At 40.0% G+C, this 17,632-nt stretch overlaps 1 non-coding gene across 1 annotated transcript; it reads left to right on the top strand.

Annotated features, from left to right (window-relative positions):
* Positions 1–3,009: 3,009 nt before the first annotated feature.
* LOC127201915 (U6 spliceosomal RNA) lies at positions 3,010–3,116 on the top strand. Its single transcript, XR_007832250.1, has one exon. It is a non-coding gene; the product is annotated as a U6 spliceosomal RNA (small nuclear RNA).
* Positions 3,117–17,632: the final 14,516 nt, after the last annotated feature.

The following is a 17,632-nucleotide window of genomic DNA, read 5'->3' as shown; positions in this document are numbered from 1 at the left end:
CTTTCTGTTGTATGATTTTCTTTGTGAGATGTATCAATTTCTTCTATTGTATCTTCAGCACCTGAGTTTCTTTCTTCCATGTGTTGGTTTCTGTTAGTTATACTTCTCTGTTAGATTCCTGCTTCTTTTTTTAATTGTTCCATTTCTCAATTTGTGATTTTTTAAAATATTGTCTAATTCTGTTTTCATGTCTTGAACTGTTTTATTTAATTCCTTCACTTGTTTGCTTGTGGCTTCTTGTTTCTCCTGGATGGCTTTTATTTGTTTGCTTGTATTATCTTGGAAATCTTGGAAGGATCTATTCATTTCCTCTTTATAGTTCTCAAAGAGCTGTATAAGCATGGTTTTGAGGTCATTTTCTGTTGACTCTGCTATAATAGGGTATCTGTTTGTTTCTGGGCTTTCTGGTGGAGCCATAATGTCTTGATTTTTGTTATTAGACCTCTTATTCTTTCCTTTAGGCATCTGCTTGGAGGGCTTGGGCTTTCTGAGCTGGTGGTCTCAGGTATGAGTTCCTTTGATAGGGAGCTGCTTTCTATACTGGCTTCTCACACTCTGCCTTCCTGTATCTATATTTGTTTAAGCTCTGCCACCTAGGTTCCGTGGGTTTATTGGGCTCCTCTGGCTACTACTTCTTGGAGGGATTCACCACACAGTGTATCTGTGATTTGGATGTCAGATGTTGTGTGACTTCTGTTTTGTTAATCTTTTGCTCTGTAGGCAGACCACTCTGCTTTGGTACACTGATCAGTCCAGTATTCTGACCTTCCCTTCCTCCCTGCTGGTTGTAGCCCTCCACTGTGACAAGGCCCTGGTCCAGTCTCTGTCACCCACCGCCGCCACTCACAGTCTCTTGCAGCCTCTGTTGCTTGCTACTTCCAGTGGCTGATTTTGTCGATCACCTACGACTCCCCCAACCCACCCCACCCCGCAGCCAATCACCTCTGCAGGTGGTTTACCAGGTGTTCCCCAAGGCCTATCTCAGCAAGTGCCACTGGTGCTGCTGGCACCGCTGCTGCGGATGGTCTGCTCCCCTGGGGGTCCGTGCTTTTTCCCATGTTCAGGGGTTCACAAGATTGTCCCTAGTTTGTTCCTTTCACACTATGGTTTCTCTCATTGTAATGGGGTGGGGAGATTGGTGTTCCTGCTTAAGAAATAAGTACAATTTTCTGACTTGATTTCTCTGGCATCTAAACAAGGCCCACATCACTCACTGCCATCTTTGAATTCCAAAAGTATCTTCTTCTTATTTTTTTATATTAAAAGAATTCACTTTACTGCTCACAGTAGTCAACTACCTCTATCTCATAATGAATAATTAGTGGAAAAAAATATAAAGTTTATGTAAGTTATGAGGATCTAAGAAAACCTAATTTATGAGGAAATAATAAAGTGTTTGAGAGCCTAAGAAGGCATTGGAAGGTTGGTAAATGCAAGTTATAAAGGTTGGAAGCTATGAAAAGTCCAATGGTGATAAGAAAATGATTTAATGTATAAAAAAGGAATAAAAACTGCTTCCAATTTTTTTTTAAATCCTAACTATGCTATTGTTGCATTAAACTGTTCAGTGGAGTTCTCATAAATTATTAGTCTAACTCTGGTAAAGCCTTCCACTATACAGTGCACTTCATAGGCACAGTTTAGAATTTAACACTAGCATATCTAAAATTTATCTCATTTTGTAAACTTAGAAAAGATTCTTGTAAGCTTCAGGGAATCCACTCAAATCCATCTCTCACAGGTAAAATGGAAGATTCCAGAAAAGTACTGTCAATTAACAGCCTGTTTCCCAACCTGCCTATTTCTGAGGGTGGGATCCATTTTCTTTTCCCTGGTCCTGAGACCAACCCCCTCTACCCCCCCCCACCCTGTAACTCCCTTCAACTACCAATGCCATGATCTAAAGGTTTCAAATGCAGACCTAATAAAAAATTATTTCTCTAAACTCCTTTACTTTATCTTCTGCCCCTAACACACACACACACACACACACACACACACACACACACACACACATGTTCTAGCATCCTGCCAGGTGCAGTCATTTCTTTGAGATCTACATCCAGAATGCAGGTGCCATAGATTATGGACAGCAAATAAAACAACCTGTCCTTCCCAGACTTGGCCAACAATCGGGCATTTGGACACCCGCTCCAAAAACTGCAGCCTAATGTCAACAAGAAATAATCATAGACAGTTATGCTGCCACTTTATCATCAAGAAAAGGCTGGGATGCTGGGCATCAGACTCAGCACAAGTGGCTAAGGTGTATTTTAGCCAAAGTCTGGTCTCCAGGTTTTCTCAGCACCTCTCAGTACCTACCTGCTACAAGGTGTGGTTGCTATACCTCACCCTCTACTCTGAATATTTCATCCCAGAGGCAGAGGTTTTCCCTACCCGGAGGATCTTTACTACATAATGCAGATATTTTGGTTCCCCTTCCTCTGTCTGTGTTTCCCTACCCCTGTGCTTATTTTTTAAGTCACTTCTTTTTCTTCTTTGTTCTCATGAGAGTTGGGCATATTTTATTCTGTCAAATCTTTTTCTGATTTGTCACTTTGTCTGCTTCTCAAGTAGATATCACTTTCAAACATGAGTACTTTTCTACAAACTAAATTTACCTTCATTATTTGGAAGTAAAGGTGTGTACCAAGGGTGTGTCTGCATTCAAGCAGGATTACACACTCCTAGAAGGTCTTTGTTAATTTCAGAGCAGCCATGTTGCTGGGCCAAAATTCCTCTACACAGAAAGACATCTTCTCTTGTTCCACGGTGGCTTTCTTGTGAGCTAATCTGCAGCCAATTCACAGCTCCTAAGGGGACTTCTAGGGCTTTTCTCCAATCAAGATTGGGAGGTTCTTCTCAAGTCACTTGTTTGACAAGAATAATTGGATTCTTTGTGAATTTTGGCACCAGTTTGCGGAGACAATAACAGACAACCAATAACAGAGAACCAAGTGTATTTGGAGGTCTTTGCTCTCTTTTTTCCATGAAATGAAAAATCCTCTTGTGCTCGCTTCGGCAGCACATATACTAAAATTGGAACAATACAGAAAAGATTAGCATGGTCCCTGCGCAAGGATGACATGCAAATTTGTGAAGTGTTGCAAATTTTTCTAGCCCAAGGGGCATGTCCCATGAAAGTCTTCATTTACCAGGAAACTGGGACAGAGGGAAGGACATCCTATTGGAACTCTAGATGAGAGAAGCATGGGAGAATGGCAAAGTAGAAGGATCCAGAAGGTCCTAAAAACCTACAAGAAGAACATTATGATAAGCAGATCTGGGCCCAGGGCTCCAGCTCAAACTATGGCACCAGCCAAGGACAATACAAGCAGTAAACTTCAAACCCCTACCCAGATCTAGCCAATAGACAGAACATTCTCCACAGCTGAGTGGAGAGTGGGGTGCCTCATATTTGACCACGTGCCCTGGATGGGCAGACCTGGTGGCACTCAGAGGAAGGATAGCAGGCTACCAAGAAGAGACTGATACCCTATGAGCATATACAGGGGGAGGAGGTCCCCCTCAGTCACAGTCATAGGAGAGGGGAGTAAGAGGAAAATGGGAGGGAGGGAGGAATGGGAGGATATAAGGGATGGGATAACAATTGAGATGTAATATGAATAAATTTATAAAAAATTAAACACAAAACAAAACAAAAAGAAAAAAGAAAGAAAGAAAAATCCTGTCTCTGTCTTATGCCTCTCTAGAACAATTTGATTACAACTTATAAGCATATGATTTATCCTTTTGGTACTGAGGAGCATATATATCTAGAAGTATGTAGTCTTCTGATTTGATGCAACTTCATACAGGTTCCTGGCTAAAACCATGAAAATTAGTGAAAACATTTTAAGCATGCATGTGTGTGTGTGTGTGTGTGTGTGTGTGTGTGTGTGTGTGTGTGTGTATGGTACTAATGTGCGTAGTTGCACTTACCTATGCAAATGTGTATATAATCCAGAGATTGATGTCATCTCTAGCACATGTTTAGCGATAGGGTATCACTTTAAAAAATTAATACACTTTACATGCCAATTGTACCCCCCTCCTTCACATCCCCTGGCCACACCTTCCTTTCCTCCTCCCTCTCCCCCTCCCCAGTCCTCTGAATGGGGGAGCCCTCCTCCCCTATCATTTGTCCCCAACCTATCAGGTCTCATCTGTACTGCCTCCGTTCTCTTCCTCTCTGGCCTGGCTGGGCTGCTCTACCAGGGGGAAGTGATCAGCAAGTGGGCACCAGAGTCCATGCCAGAAGTAGCTCCTTCTCCCCATGTTATGGGACTCATAAGGAGACTGTGCCGCGTACTGACTACATCTGAGCAGGAGGGGTCTAGGTCCTCACCATGCATGGTCCTTGGTTGGTGCATCAGAAATGGAGCTCACCATTTCTGTGATACTTGCTAATGGCCAGTATGGATGTTAATAGGCTAATTCGAGCACCTCTTCCTTGAACTACAAATGAACATGACCAGGTCCTGCATCTCCTAGGTACTGCATGATCTGAACAGCCTGTGCTTGCTTTGGATTCAGCATGTTCTAGCTAACATGACTACTTCTTGCTTTTCCCACTAAGTCTTCAGTAAATGCCCTCATTGGCTAATTCTGAAAGTTAACCTGATATGTTCCTTCAAATTATGTGTCCATACACACCTCTTTCTAGCCTATGCAATTTCCTGCTTTTCACTGACTTTTTTTTTTTTTTTTTTTTTTTGAGGTGTAGTGGGAAAAAAGTACAGCAAATATGTACATTTTATCTTAAGTTTAAGATATATATCTATGGTTTTGTTTCCCAGTAATATTATGTTTTGGGCCATAGTCATCCTACCCTTTCTTCTGTGCTTTGATTATTGACTACCTAATTCATAGACATGATCTCATTTTTTGCCACTAAACAAAAACAATGGTCCTTACTCTCCCGTCCACTTGTAAAAAGAATAGAGATCAATACCTTAACTTAATGCCTCCTTTCTGTATTCCTGTACTTCCCCAGTCCATAACCAGCCTCCTTGACTCCGTGATTTGACATCTCACCAAAGTCGGGCCCAGCTTCCCATTGCTTCCCACTCTTTGACATATGTCGTCAGCCATCACACCTGTCAGATTCAGTGACCATCTTGTGGTTACAGCTCACTTGGCCTCGTCAGCATTTGCAACTGTTGAATGCTTCCTTTGGGAAGCTCTCCAGTCTTTTCATTGCGGCCCGAATGCCCACATTGTCCACGTGGTTTACTTTGTGTCCTCTTTTTTTTCTCTATCCTCCCTTAAAATGGATATGCATATTTTTTCAGGGAACTGTTTCTGACCATTTATAGATTTCCGTCATTCTATACTTCCAACTACAATTTTTTTCTCTGAAGAATCCTTTCAGTGTATCAAGGTGCATATTAAATAAGTGAATAATGGCCATGCCCACCAAAGGATGTCTCAACATCAATATTTCAAAGTCAAGATCTAATACGTCTTTTAAAATCCACTTCTTTCTTTTCTTTAGCATTATAGCAATCAAACTAGAAGCCTAGGGATTATTCTAAAAAGTTGATCATTAAAGTTGTTATTAAATCAGTGCGAATAATTGGGCCTATTAGCTAGATTGCTACAAGCTTTTGGTAATTTGTCTTTTAGTATTCATAAGCAGAGATGAAAGAAAAAAGCCTCTACACCTTCATTTCTGTCCTAGGATATTTCCCTTCGATGTTGTAAAACCTCACAAAAGACTGTTGTTCAGCTAGTGTCAGTGGCCTGTCTTCCATGTCCCAAGGGTTAGTCCAGGTGCTGTTTGCTTCTGGCCAGGATCGGGGACCTCGAGGTCAAAGGTCCAGTTCCTGTCCCAGGAGCAGCTTAGCGAGCTCGAGGCAAGGCCTGTTCTATAGGCAAGATTCCCAGTCTCATCAGATGATGAGGAAAACGAGTTTTCTACCCAGTGTTACAGTTAGCTCTTTTGGAATGAGGTTGCTGGTATCAGATGGCAGTGGGAACTCAGGAACTCCACAAGCCCATGACGGTACCCAAAGTGCTACAGCCCTTTGTTAAGCTGCCATGCTAAGCAAGGCAGAGGATTCAAGCAGATGTTTGAAAGCAGCCGGAAGGCAAGTTCGGGTGGTGCAGGTGCACAGCTGCCAAGGCAGTTCCACATGTTGAGGAATGGCAGAGCTTGTGGTGGTCCGCAGCACATGGTGGATTGACTGGCAGCCAAGCCCAGATTGGCAGCCATGCTCATTGTGTTCGGCAGTGGTTCCTCAGGAGACGTTCCTTCCCTGGAATAAAAAGACGAATCCCAGATGGTCTTGGTAGAGTGAGAGAGCAAGCCAACCTTTATTCATGAATCAGGGCTTTATAAACCTTGGGCAGTGGGAGAGGTTTTGAGGGTGAAAGTGTCTGACTCATTAGGGCTAAGATGCCAGAGATACTTAATCTACATGTAACAAATCAGACCTGTCATAAGAGGGGAAAAGCAGTACCCAAATATCCTATGGGTGAAGATCTCCAGGGAAAGCCAAAGGTCATTGGTTGAAAGCCAAGACACCAAGATATCTCATTAGCATAGCATGCGTATCTTCAGGAAACCCCAGGACTTGCTGAACAGTTTATCATCAGAAAGGGCTCGGTTTGAAGTCTCCTTGCTGGCTATGTGATGCTCCTTAGAGCTTCTAGGGTTCAGGTAGAGAGGAGACCCTGCTGAGAAGGGGAGTGCTGTCACTGTATACCAAGCTCAGAGGCTATCTAGAAGTGCCAGACTTCGACCTTTCCAGAAGAGCCCCGCAAAAGATGGTTCTATTATTTCATGTTGTTCTTTGCTTGTAGACCTTTTCTATTGGCAAAAGACAACTGCCTTATTGCATTCTGTTGAGAAGCAATAGGAATCTTGTCTGAGCAGAGCCAGTTGAAGTCCACTACAGCTGCTTCTTATCAACAAACAGCATGGTAAATAAATGTTTTCATATGGCTTCAGGGAACAATACATCACATCAGATTAAAGCTGATTTTTTATTTATTTATTTATTTATTTATTTATTTATTTCATGGAATACCTGTTTTATTTTATTTTTTTAAATTCATTTATTCTTGTTACATCTCAATGGCTATCCCATCCCTTGTATCCTCCCATTCTTCCCTCCCTCCCATTTTCCCCTTATTCCCCTCCCCTATGACTGTGACTGAGGGGGATTACCTCCCCCTGTATATGCTCATAGGGTATCAAGTCTCTTCTTGGTAACCTGCTATCCTTCCTCTGAGTGCCACCAGATCTCCCCCTCCAGGGGACATGGTCAAATATGAGGCACCAGAGTTTGTGTAAAAGTCATACCCCACTCTCCACTCAGCTGTGGAGAATGTTCTGACCATTGGCTAGATCTGGGTAGGGGTTTAAAGTTTACTGCCTGTATTGTCCTTGGCTGGTGCCATAGTTTGAGCAGGACCCCTGGGCCCAGATCTGCCTACCATAATGTTCTACTTGTAGGTTTCTAGGACCTTCTGGATCCTTCTACTTTGCCATTCTCCCATGCTTCTCTCATCTAGAGTCCCAATAGGATGTCCTCCCCTCTGTCCCAGTTTCCTGGTAAGTGAAGGTAAAGCTGATTTTTAAATAAAAAACAAAAGGGTGTTAATAGAATTGTTTCGGCTATGGAAAGTCTTCTTGTACCTATGTTTTAAGACATTAAAGACAGTCTATGTGGCTTCAAGTCACACGTAGATTCTACCTTCAAAGGCACTTGAGTTCTCACTGTCTTTCCAAGTTTCTTTCCATGTTGTGTCTCCTAAACTGTTCAATCCAACAGTCAAATTTCTTTTTCCCTGTGTCTTGAAGATTTTGTTGGGCTTCAGCCCCAAGACAAGCAGCTGAGGTACCTTTTTAACCAAAGTGGACCTGGACTCTAGGTTCTCCCAGAATCCCTCAGTTTCTACTCACTACAGAGTGTGGCTGACATACCCTGACCTGCCCTTTACTCTGAACTTTCCAACCCAAAGGTGGGAGCTTCCCTTCCACCAGAGGATCTTCACTATATAATCCAAATATTTTGGTTCTCTCTCTCTCTCTGCATTTTTCTCTTTCTCTGTCTCTCTCCTCCCATTTTATGTCTTCCCCCTCCCATTCCATGGGACCATGAACCAAACAAGCCTGCATTTATAAACTCTAATTTAGCTTGAATTGGCTCATTTCATAGGGTAAAAGAATGCATTGTCTTGGGACAACATCTTACAATCCTACAGAAAGCACTGAAAATAAAATCTGCTTTAAACAGTAGAACTGGATTAAGGCTCAGCAAGTTCTCTCCCTCCAAAGTGTCTTCTTCTTTTCTATAAAAATAATAAATAAATAAAACTACACATTTTAAGAAGTAGGAATGTTTACTGAGTCGTTGTTTTATTAATTAAAGATAATAATACTAATAAGAGTGTTATGCTTTGTTGACATAATGTGCACAAGTCATTTTTCTACTGGGATCATGATGTCCTCAGAGATGCAGTGCTAATGTAAGGAAACTGCACACTGTGGTCTCAGACAGCCCCAAAGCACCCAGCTGGGTTTTGAGTGCACTTTTACCATTAGCCTAAATGTTATACAATTATGTTGAAAGTGGATTCTGGGGTCAGAGTTCAGTTACTTTAACCTATTGCTAATACGTAGAGCAAACCGAGTATGAGATGTAGAAGTTTCTACTCTAAGCAAGTCCCTCGCTTTTCTCTTCAAAAAAAGTAGGAGGGGATTTGGTATTAACAAGAGATTCATCAGAAGAAGACAATTGTTAAAAAGGGATAATGGGAAGTGACTATGTACAAAGGGCTCTGTGTGTGTGTGTGTGTGTGTGTGTGTGTGTGTGTGTGTGTGTGTGTGTGTAATTGAGAGTAAATCTAAAACATTGTACTGAAAATTGTGACATTCAAGAAGATTATAATCCTCTATTTTTATATGTCTCAAACATTCATGGGAATTTAAGAGTGTTATTTTTAAAACTAATTAATACAGTTGCTCTTCATCCCTTTCTTCTTAATATGAACCTATCTATGCGTTCTCTCTATCAATACACAGCCCTTGGCAAGGATAATTATCTCACCATGATTGTCTTTCCTTATGATATTATGTATTCATCTCTCCTCTCTCTCCCTTCCTTCTTTCTTCTGCTGTTAGAAGAGAGATTAAGCTAAGTGGATACCTTCAAATGCTTTGTGGATAATTGCAGGTATAAGGTAAAAACCTTCACTTCTTTTTTATAATTTTCATTGAACTCTTAATCATGGCTTCTGATAAGTGTTAATTGAATCAGGAATCTGAACTTTCAGAAAAATAAGAGGGAGCCTCCCTTCACAGGACTGATTAAGGATGCTTATTTTGATATCGTATGCTAAGGAGAATGTTAGGCCTCACGTGGAAAATGGAGACATGGGACAAAAACAAAACAAAACCTCACCAGGCATGAGTCATATTAGGAAATTGGAGGATGAAGGTCCAAGTTTTTGGAGAGTTACATAGCACTGTCCTTGTATGTGTCAGGAAAGGAAGATGAGACAGTAGTGATTTAGATGGAACTGTGGTTAGGACAAATTTTTTCTGTTTCTTTCTTCGTTCCCTCTCTTCTCCATTTTTCCTTTCTGTATATTTTTCCTTCTTATTGTCTATTAAAGGCATGAAATAATCAGTTTATACATACACAATATATTTAACTGTATTCAATACCTTAAGTTGACATATATTTTTCTCTTTCTGTTATAGCACAATGTTTGTGTCCCTCTTAGATACCAAGGTTTAGATAGAGTAAGTTTTTTAAATAGAATATTATAGAAAGAAAGTTACCCATCAGGGATTTGAACCCAGGCATATCTTCCTCCTTTTCCCTCTATATTCCATTCCTTACAGACTCACTCTATAATGGTAGAGTTATATACCAAGGATCTTGAGAACACTTAGTTTGGCTAAACAGATGGACGAAATCATCACAAAGCAGAAATTAATGGGTTGCAGTAATTTATCAACAATGTTTGCACTAAAAATAGAAGAATGGCTTTAAGGATGGAAAATTTTAACCAGATTTTGGGGAGCTGTGTTAAATTATTCAATAGAGAAAACATCATAGTTGGAGAAAATTTACAAAACAAACCTTTTAAAGCAAGCTTTGTTTCAGTTCTGTGCTCAAAACTGGTCCCTCTGTTGAGAGCAGCATGTAGCTCCTGACACCATGTGGCCACTCAATGCATTGCGCTTAACTGTTTTTGAAGGCTTATACCCTATTAAAGGGTATAACAAAATACATGGGTTTTTACAACATACACCATTTCATTTGTTGCTATTTGATGAATCAATTACTGGACATAATATTAAGGAATACACATGTATGATGATAAAGTGTTTGACAGTTTTTATTGTTGGGTCACCATGTACATTTACGAAGAAATAATCACCTTTTCAGAGACCTTACAGATTTGATTTGTTTGTATGATTCATTTTGAGCTGTGATTATGGTAGTGAATTAAGAAAACCTGGCTTTGGCATCAGAGAAACTTGGATCCCTCTTTCTTCATCCTCTTCTTACTCTTGAGGGTTCTCCTATCTACACAGAGGAGCATAGGGCATTGCTGTAGTCTCAGCCACTAGCTGTAAGAATTGTTAGTGCGAGTGAGTATCACATATGTACACACACACACACACACACACACACACACACACAGGGGGGGGAGGAGATATCCTTTAGGAATATCTTCGTGCCAATTGACACTTTTTCAACTATTTGCCCAATTGAAGTCATCCTTTATTACTTGGAAAAACTGGAAGAATGAATGACAATTGTCTGTCTCTGTCTGTCTCTCTCTCTGTCTCTGTCTCTCTCTCTCTCTCTCTCTGTGTGTGTGTGTGTGTGTGTGTGTTGGTCTGTCTATGTGTGTGTGTGTCTCTCTCTCTGTGTGTACATGTACAGGCACACATATGTTGTCAAGTAATGCAAGTAGAAGTCAGAGGGAAATCTCTGATGCTGGTTTGAGACAGTGCCTCTTGCAGTACAGTGCTGTGTACTCCAGGCTAGCTGGGCCACACCTTCTAGGGATTCTCCTGTATCTACCTCCCTTTCATTGTATGAGCATTGAGATTTCAGATATGTGCTACTAGATCTAGCTTTATGTGCATTCTGGGAATCTAAACTCAGGTCTTCATGCTTGGAAAGCACTTGACCCACTGCACTACCCCATCCTTGGATGAATATCTTTCAAAATGTCTTAGTTATTCTTTTTATTACTATGACAAAACACCATGACCAAGGGCATTTATAGAATAAAATATTTAATTAGATTTATGGTTTCAGATAGATAGAGTCCATCATGGTGGAGCAAAAGCATAGGGGGCAGAAATGGCAGAGAACTTATATCTTTATGTGTAAGAAGGGGTGGGAGACAGAGACACAGACCGACCGACAGACAGACAGACAGCAGACATAGACAGGGAGCATATTAGAAATGGTACAAGTCTTTTGAAACTTCAAAGCCCACTTCCAATGACATACTCCCTCCAGCAATACTGCACTTCCCAGTCCTTCCCAAACAGCCAGCAACTCTATTCAAATGCCCAGGACTTATGGGAGATTTCTCATTCAAACCACCACAGTATGCAATAGCCAATTTTCATGATTAGCAGAGAGCTATATATTACTTCTCTTTCACTTAGTGTATAACAGAAATTTGAATAAAACTCTGTTCTCTATCCCTTACTTCACCAGACATGTATAAACTCCAGCAGCAAATGCCACTTAATCCTAGCTTGGTATCTCATCTATACAATTAACACTCCCCCTAGGCTTAGAAATGTAAATACTTGCTATTGTAGCAGTCAAACCAATATTCTACAGATTCAAGAAAAGATACTTGTATAGTTTTTGAGAAATTTGTCAAAATGTGACAATACTAGGACTGTGAGCATAAAATTTATGTTCCCATTGCTTAATCTTGTTTCTGTTAGGTATAAGTGTTGGCATAGAGGCAGCCTTTCCCCAGGTTGCTTAGCAACTTCTTATATCATCACCTACTGCCACCAACAGGGGCCCAGGATAAAAAGGACAAACTTGCCACCCATTGCTCTCCTATTCTCACCCTTACTCTCTTATTCTTTCTCTCTGTCTTTCTCTCTTGGGCACCCCCTCTTTTCTTCCTCATCCTCCACAATAAATTTTATTTGTAAACATTTTATTCTATTGTTGCAATTCAGAAAGTGTATAAGTTGAACTCAACTGAACATAATTGGAATCCTTGAGTTAAAATTGAGTGAAAATTGGTTGATGTAATAAACATGTTAACTTTGAATATTGTCTTAGTCACTGCCTATTGCTGTGAAGAAATACAGCTCTTATAATAGAAATAATTTAATTGGAGGTTTGCTTGCAGATTGAGAAGGTTAGTTCATTACCGTCATGGCAGAAAGCATAGCAGCATGCAGGCAGAAAAAGAAAGAAAGAATGAAAGAAAGGAAGGAAAGGAAAGGAAAGCAAGGAAAGGAAAGGAAAGGAAGAAAGAAAAGAAGAAAGAAAAGAAAGGGAGGGAGGAAGGAAAGAAAGGAAGGAAGCAAATGAAGGAGGAAGAAAAGAGAGAAAGAAAGGAAGGAAAGGAAAGAAGGAAGAAAAGGAAGGCAGGAAGGAAAGAAGGAAAGGAAGAAAGAAAAGAAGGAAGGAAAGAAAGGGAGGAAGGAAGGAAGGAAAGAAAGGAAGGAAGCAAATGAAGGAGGAAGGAAAGAGAGAAAGGGAGGAAGGAAAGGAAAGAAGAAAGAAAAGGAAGGCAGGAAGGAAAGGAAGGAAAGAAAGAAAGGAAGGAAGGAGGAAGGAAAGAAAGAAAGGAAGGAAGAAAAGAAAGAAAGGAATGAAAAAATAAAGAAAGAAAGTAAGGAGGAAGGAAGGAAGGGAAGGGAAGGAAGGCAGGGAGGGAGGGAAGGAAATAAATAAATAAATAAATAAATAAATAAATAAATAAATAAATAAATAAATAAACTTTGCCTGGCATGGGCTTATGAAATCACAGAGCCAATCCCCAGTAACACACCTTCTCCACCAAGGCCACACCTATTAATCTTTGCATAAAGTTTGTCAAACAGGTACTAAACATGCAAATATATGAGCCTATGGAGGCATTCTAATTCAAACTACCAAAAATACATTTCACAGATAATGATAATTGCTTATAAACGTTTTCACCATCAATGGAGAGTTTTACTAATTTTATAGAATTGTTGTTTATATTAGTTTTCTAATTTTTTGAAATTAAAATACAGTTACATAATTTTTTCCTCTTCTCTTTCCTCTCTTCAACGCTTCCCAGATACACAGCCAATTTGCTTTCTCTTAAATCCATGGTCTTTGTTTTCTAAATTGTTGATATATCTCTATATATCCCTAAATATATAAATATAGCCTATTCTGTCAATATAACATTGCTTGCATACATATGATTTCAGAGGTAAAGCATCTGATACACCGATAGTACAACTGCCACACCTAGTGCTTAGCGAACATCACCAACAAGAGGGAGGAAAGACTGTGTGAGCCAGAGAAACAGGTGAGCTGTTGTGAGACTGTCTGCCAGATGTCAGGAAAAGCTACACCTTTAAGTCTCTGTGCTAACACAGAAATGGGAAATCTCACAAGGCCCCAACACTAGTATTTTTCACTAAATAAAATCAGAATATGTAATTACTGTTTTAAATATATTGTGTGTTTTGTTGGAATTTTTAAAACTTTGCATAAAGATATTGTATATGATTTCTTTATAAAGGATAGGTTGTTATTATGATTGTTTCTTTGGTTGATGAATATTAGAAAGACCATTCCTATAAGTTAGCTTACATCTATTCTAGGAATCCTACAGAGGATAAGAATAGCTCAAAGGTGTGACAACTTTTTTGTGTATTGGTGTAAATGTTCTGTGTGAGGCAGTCAATGCCCTATTGCTTCTGTTTTGAAATTGAGCAAATATTTGTTACAATTTGTTGACTTTGGATTCTGTGAGATCCAAGGAAGATATTAAAATGTTTATTTATCCCCCTTCATGGAATAAAGAGCTAAGGGTTAGAAAATTATAAAATAGAGAGGCAAACAAGCAAAGCTGGTTAGAATATTTAAGGTTTTTTTTTTCAACATAAAAATATTTGTTACAGAAATGGAAAAACATTTATCCACAAATTTAGGGAATTCCTAATAGCTGAGTAGTATTCCACAGTGTATATGTACCACAGTTTCTTTATCCACTCTTCTACTGAGGGACACTTAGGCTGTTTCCATGTTCTGGCTATTATGAATAAGGCTGCTATGAACATGGTTGAGCAAATTTTCTTGTTGTGTGCTGGAGCATCTTCTGGGTATATTCCAAGGAGTGGAATAGCTGGGTCTTGAGGAAGCCCTATTCCCATTTTTCTGAGATAGCACCAGATAGATTTCCAAAGTGGCTGTATTAGTTTGCATTCCCACCAGCAATGAAGGAGTATTCCTCTCTCCCGACATCCTTGCCAGCATGTGGTGTCGCTTGAATTTTTGATCTTAGCCATTCTGATGGGTGTAAGATGGAATCTCAGAGTTGTTTTGATTTGCATTCCCCTGATGACTAAGGAGGTTGAGCATTTCTTTAAGTGTTTCTCAGCCATTTGATATTCCTCTGTTGAGAATTCTCTGTTTAGTTCCAAGCCCCATTTCTCACTTGGGTTATTTGGTTTGGTGGTGTTTAATTTCTTGAGTCTTTATATATTTTATATATTAGACCTTTGTCAGATGTAGGGTTGGTGAAGATCTTTTCCCAGTCTGATCATAATGAGTGAGTTAACCCAGAAGCAGAAAGACTCAAATGGTATATACTCACTTATATCTGCATACTAGCCCAAGAGGCATGTCCCACGAAAGCCTTCACTAGCAGGAAACTGGGACAGAAGGGAGAACATCCTATTGGGACTCTAAATGAGAGAAGCATGGGAGAATAGCAAAGGAGAAGGATCCAGAGGGTCCTAGAAACCTACAAGTAGAACATTATGATAGGCAGATTTGGGCCCAGGAGTCCCGCTCAAACTAAGGCACCAGCCAAGGACAATACAGGCAGTAAACTTTAAACCCCTACCCAGATCTAGCCAATGGTCAGAACATTCTCCACAGTTGAGTGGAGAGTGGGATATGACTTTCTCATGTACTCTGGTGCCTCACATTTGACCATATCCCCTGGAGGGGGAGACCTAGTGGCACTCAGAGGAAGGACAGCAGGTTACCAAGAAGAGACTTGATACCCTATGAGCATATACAGGGGGAGGTAATCCCCCTCAGGAACAGTCATAGGGGAGGGGAATAAGGGGAAAATGAGAGGGAGGGAAGAATGGGAAGATACAAGGGATGGGATAACCATTGAGATGTAACAAGAATAAATTAATTAAAAAAAAAAAGAAATGGAAAAACAGAGATTTTTTTTCAAGACCCAGCCCACCTCACCTCAATCAGTTAAATATCTAACATTCGACAAACCCAAACTGAAGACTATTCAATTTCATGAAGAGAAAGAAAAGGCTAAGAAACTCACAGAATATGGTAGTGACATGACAGCCGAGGCAGTGGAGAACCCAGAGAAGAAACCAGAACAGGAAATACAGTCAGCAAAAGGCAGTTACATGCAAACAGGCCTGCACTTCCATCCCTAGGGACACAACACAGTTCAGAGTCCCCAGACAGACAACATGCCAGAGGGTGAGATTTCTAGTGTGGTAATAGCTTACGCTGAATTACTTTAATTTCATATGAACCATCAAAAGTCTGCAGAAATTGTGAGTGTGCTACTCAAATCAAAAGACTCTGCACGGCAGACATTTTATCTCTTTTACTGTCTTCAATCTTTTTCCAGAATTGTCCAGAATTCATAAAGCATGGATATTACCATATATTCATTTTTAATTTTTATTGATTCTTTGTAATTTTCAGTTCATGCTTGCCAGTCTTGCTCATCTCCCATCCTCTCATATCCACTCTTCACTCTGGCAACCTTCCACACAAAAATAAAAACACACAAACAAGCAAACAACAACAAGAAACAAAAACAAAACAAAGCCTAGAAAACATCTCACCGAAGAAGCTGTAGTAGGTCACATTGTGTCCCACAGTATATCCCTCGGTCTACATAGCTTTCCTTGCAAATGTTTATTACAAAGAGTCATTGGTCTGGTTGGAGACCTCTGTCTTCTGTGGAAGCATCAATATTTGATTTTCACTGCACTTCCTCCCAGTTACCCTGTTGTTGCCTGTGTTGTGGAGATCCTGCAGCTTTGAATCAGCCGTATATGATGAAAGTTTTAGGTTTTAACCCATCCCAAAGAAAAGAGAACTTGAAAGTCACAAATATGAAGCCTCACTGGTTTCCTAAGATCTTAAAAAGGTGTCCCAGAACATTACAAATGAAGACAGGAGATCATGAGCACTGGAGGATGGTATGGAGTGCTGTGAAACACTGAATTGTGAATACCATATGACCATTGCACTCAGGAACACATGGCAGCTATGGCTACCTGCAGAAGCCCTAAAAACAGCACATGCAAAAAAAAAAAAAAAAAAAAAAAAAGACACCAGTAGAAAGGTCACATCAGTGGAAGTGGAGGAAGAATAAGATCACAGGACAATGCATGGATGTGTTAACATTTTTATTATAAACCCTTTTAGGTTTTAATAGTAGTCCCCAGGTATTTTTCACTTGCTGAGATATGGGCCTGAGGTTTGGCAGTGATCTCATTTTGATCCATCATACACCAGAGCTTCTAGGACCAATCCTTTGATGTCTCTCTGCATGGTGCAGTGTGGAAGTCTGAGTGATGATCAGTTGCTAGAAATATATATATATATATCTATTTACCTTTAAGTATTGTGAGGACAAGATTTGTAATTTCTCACCAGGTAGAATTCCCTTAGAGTGAATGGATATGAGGAAATAAAGTTGAGACAAAGGAAGATAAATAAGTAAAATCAGAATTCCCCCTCCCCAACCAAAGGAAAAATTGATCTTGATAATACCTTAGAAATAAAAGAAAAATCTCAACAGATTAGCCCATCCCAATGCTCTGGCTTAGGCTGTCAAATCTATTACCAGTTCTGAAGAGTTGAGAATACTGCCTAGAGGGAATGTCTTCAACATTTGGAAAGCAGAGCTCTAGTAAAGTAAAATATTTTAGGAGTGTTCTAATGTGGTAAAGTATGCTGACCTGGGGGGAAAGAAGCAGCGTTATCCTGGCCTAAATGGATGAAAAAAAATATAGCCTTAGATAAAAAATTAAGTCTCAAGAATACTGATCTGTCTTGTTGTCAGTCGTCATGTTACAATGACTGCTGAGGCTAAGAATTCCCCTCTCTGATGTGCACTGTCTCATAGTAATGCTGTTATTATTGCCTCTCTCTCTCTCTCTCTCTCTCTCTCTCTCTCTCTCTCTCTCTCTCTCTCTCTCTGTCTCTCTCTCTCACTCTCGGTAAAGAATGGCAAATGTACACTGTGTACTAAGCTCTCAAATGCACTATGCGATCCTTTCACCAATATGACTTCCAGTCCTAGGAAATATCTTAGAAACTAGGAAATACTCAGAAAACATCCAAAGGCAGCTATAGCCATATTTTATTCCTTTTTCTCATTCTCACAATACAGTTATAACCAATTC

The sequence above is a fragment of the Acomys russatus genome, chromosome 17 (genome assembly GCF_903995435.1).
Source record: "Acomys russatus chromosome 17, mAcoRus1.1, whole genome shotgun sequence".
In the NCBI taxonomy this organism is placed as follows: Eukaryota; Metazoa; Chordata; class Mammalia; order Rodentia; family Muridae; genus Acomys; species Acomys russatus.
Note: the sequence above shows the minus strand (reverse complement) of the source record. Positions and strands in the feature narration are given on the sequence as shown.